The following is a 4,123-nucleotide window of genomic DNA, read 5'->3' on the forward strand; positions in this document are numbered from 1 at the left end:
GTTTACTTATGATGATAAGTATTTTGAAGACTTGACAGGAAAACCCGTTGATCAACTATGGAAGGAGTATAAGGCCAAATATGGACATTAATGTATAAAATGTATTGCAGTTTGATAAGTAGAAATTAAATTTTATAAAATGTTATTAATATTTTGCAAATCATATGTTAAAGTTATGGATTATGTTTATGCACCTAATTGAAGAGTGAATATAACATGAACATAAAATAATATTTTGCATGCATTAATCTACAACGAGCTTTCTTATGCGATGGATAGGAAAAAAATGACATTAGAGAATATTTATTATTCGTTGGATTCGAATTTGAGATTTCCAGGCACTTTTGATCTTTGGAGTCTAAACTCAAATGAATCAAGCATCAGCCTTTGTGGTTTTTCCATTTGATATTTGTGGGAACAACTGATTTTATTAAATCGAACGAAATCTAAATATTTCACAGTGATATAATAATAAAATTCAATAATGTCTTAATAGTTATAACTAACACCATGCATCGATTTAGAAATAAAAATAAAATTTATTTTATTTTATTTTTGAATCACCAAATTCAGTTACACCCCAATGAATTTAATGTATCATTGTCCATATTTGGCTTCGTACGCCTGCCACAATTAATATACAGGCTTTCTTTGTCGTTAGCAAATCTCTTTTTTTGCTTTACCTTTGCTACGAATTCACCCACTGACCCAATAACTTTTGAATATAATGCATCATATAAAATGGTTGTACTTTCTAGAATAAAATGATTACATTTTTTACGAACTTAATTTTTTTTACTTTATCACGAAGGAAAAACACGGTGATACGTGCCACCTAACCACCCCTCTATCCCCCAAGGTGATCCATCACAATACTTGAAATAACCGCACTACAAGAAAAATGACCTTCTGAGAAGGTTTTCTTTTGTATTTAAAAGTTTGAAAAATTTCTCTAAAAGTATTAGAGAAGTTTTTCACTTTTTAGAGAAATTTTTCACTTTCGTCAATAACCATCCCTACATAACGGTAGATAAAGGTTTTTGGGAAGGTACATATATGTTAACCTCTAGAGAAGCTTTTTTGGGCTCTAAATACGCTATTTAAAGCTTATTTCAAGGTTGGCCGATTTTTTTAAAAGCTATTCTAAAAATATGTATTAGTGGGTTTTTTTTAGCATCAATGACGGTTTTTAAGTGTCACTAAAAAAATACCTTCACACTAAAGGTATATAGGTTTTAGTAACATTTTCTGTAAAGCTTCTCTAATAAAGACATCTTTTAATCACATTTTTCTAGACCTTCTCTAATTGTTATCTTTAGATATACATAATCAAAATCTTCTCTAAAAGTATATGTTTTAGTTACACTTTCTTGTAAACCCTCTCTAAATGTATCATTTAGTTATACTTTAAAAAAATTAATTCCTTCTCTAAAGGGTATATGATATAGTCGATTTTTGGAATGTTGACTCTTAGTCTACCTTTTGGCTTAATCGGTTTAGGTGGTAGGTCATTCTTTTCATTCTTACAAGTCCTGGCGTTATGCCCCGTTCCCTGACATAAAGAATCTGTCATATGTGCACTTGCATTATCATTTTTTTCATAGCTAGGATCATCACTACAATCACCATTGCAATCAGATATCATTCTGTAAACAAGAATAACGATTTCATCTCGATTCACAAATGAAAACAAAATCTATCATACTCTAGAAAAAATGGCACAAAATGATGTTACAAATTCACAAATGAAAAGAAAATCTATCAACCATAATTAAATGATAGGACAAAATGCGCAAAATAGCAACCTGCTTTTACAAATTTCCTTATTATAGCATTCTACTTTTAGTTTTTCTTATTATAGCAATGTATTTTTAAAATATTTTTTATTAGGGCATTGTACTTTCAAAAATTTACTCGTTATAGCATTGGTAACCTTTTAAATTAAATTTACCCATTATACCAGGTTTCTTTGTCATCTCATCGTCCATGTAGGCTGTTCACTTGTACGATAGTGCTGACATGACATTTTTTATTACAACATAGTACTTTCAAAATTACTTTATTATAAGATTACCAATTTCTATTATAATATTATAGAAATTGCCACCGACTTGACAAATCGTCGAGTACTCCTCTTCTTCTAGGGTCTGCACGTGGGGAATAATACATTGATTCTTCGAAAAAAACCCAATGCTTTGTTGATATTGCCACCGACTTGGTTGGAAAATTTAAATGGTTAGAGCTTATTGTATCCTACTGGTAGAGCTACAGGATTTGGGTGTTAATTTATTATAATTATTCAAATTGGTGATGTGATTTTGGTGAAGTGGGTGTGTGAACCCTACCTCCTAATTTAGGGCAAGATGTATGCTGTAGGCAGGCTAAGCAACTATATCACCCGGGGGGGTTTCTACGGTCTCTTGTCCCTTTCATCTGTTTGGTGGGGCCATAGATATCGTTGTGGTTCAACACGAAGATGGTAGCTTGAAATCATCTCCATGGTATGTTAGATTTGGGAAATTTCAAGGAGTTCTCAAAGCAAAAGAGAGAGTTCTCTATATAGATTGAGTCGATTAGGGTTTAGATTTGATCAGGAAGAAGATGGTGAGGGTCGATTAGGTCAAAGAGGAACAAGATGTGTGCGATTGAGGGACTGTCGGTGAATGAACAGTCATCAGGAAGAGGAAGAGGAAGAGAAGGAACAGTCTAAACAATGAGAGGGATTGACGTTTTTCTTTTCAAAAATTGTTTTTAAATTAAAATTTTCTTTTAAATGACATGTAGGATATCCATGTGTAACATGTTATCCTACATCGTTTCCATGTCATTTTAAATTTGCCACGTCAACAAAGAAAAACATGTTCAAAAGGTAACAAGTTACCCAATGCTATAACGGGTAAATTTTTGAAAATACAATGCCCTAATAAAAAATATTTTAAAAGTACATTACTGTAATAAGAAAAACTGAAAGTAAAATGTTATAATAAAGAAATTTGTAAAAGTAGGTTGTTATTTTACGCATTTTGCCCTAAATGATATCATAAAAGTTGATACTACTAACAAAAAAAATATTCTTTTAACAAAAGAAAAGAAGCAATGTGGATTTTGTAAAGTTTATGTCAAATTATCTTTTGAATGCATTAGCTAGAAGCACTACAAGAAAAAGCTTCATTAGTGACCAAAATTTTAGTGATTACTTATATTTTGGTTACTAACTGTGACTAGGGTTGTAAACAAACCAAACGTTCAGCGAACCGTTCGTGAACCGTTCGGCGGGAAGTTCGTTTATGTTCGTTTATTTAATAAATGAACAAACATGAACAATTTTTTGTGTTCGTTTAGTTAAACGAACGAACATGAACAAGAGTCTCGTTCGTTCATTTATGTTCGTGAACGTTCGTTCATTTACCGTTCGTTTACGTTCGTTCATTTATGTTCGTGAACGTTCGTTCATTTACCGTTCCTTTACGTTCGTTCATTTATCGTTCGTTTATGTTCGTTTATATATTAAATTTGATATACAATCTTTTATTTATTTACTTTGAATTCAAGTAATATTTATTTATGTTCGTTTAGCCCGCTCGTTTGTGTTCGTTTAGCCCGTTCGTTTATGTTCGTTCGTTTACGTTCGTTTAACATGTTTACGAACAAACATAAACGAACACGAACACATCTTATTTCTAAACGAACGAACACGAACATCTTTTCGTTCGTTTACCGTTCGTGTTCGTTCGTTTGTTCGGTTAAGTTAAACGAACGAACATGAACAAGCTTCTTTCGTGTTCGTTCGGTTCGTTTACAGCCCTAACTGTGACGACAATGAGAAAGGTCGTCACTAATATGTGGTCACTAATATGAACTTTAGTAACAAAAAGTAAATTTGGTCACTAAGTGGTCGCTAATTTTCATGAAAAAAAAAAGATTTTTCATATCAATCTATTTTAATGACTAAATTTGTGACGACCATATTTTTCGTCATTGATGTTATAAATTCATGTGTTTAGTGACCAAATTAATGGTCTGAGTTTAATGGTATGGTGACCAAAAAATGATAGTCATTAAGTTGAAAATTTTAGTGACAAAATTCAAAATAGTCACAAATTTAAAATGATTAGTGACTAAA

The sequence above is a fragment of the Cynara cardunculus genome (assembly GCF_001531365.2).
Source record: "Cynara cardunculus var. scolymus isolate 2C chromosome LG 17, CcrdV1, whole genome shotgun sequence".
NCBI classification, from domain to species: Eukaryota; Viridiplantae; Streptophyta; class Magnoliopsida; order Asterales; family Asteraceae; genus Cynara; species Cynara cardunculus.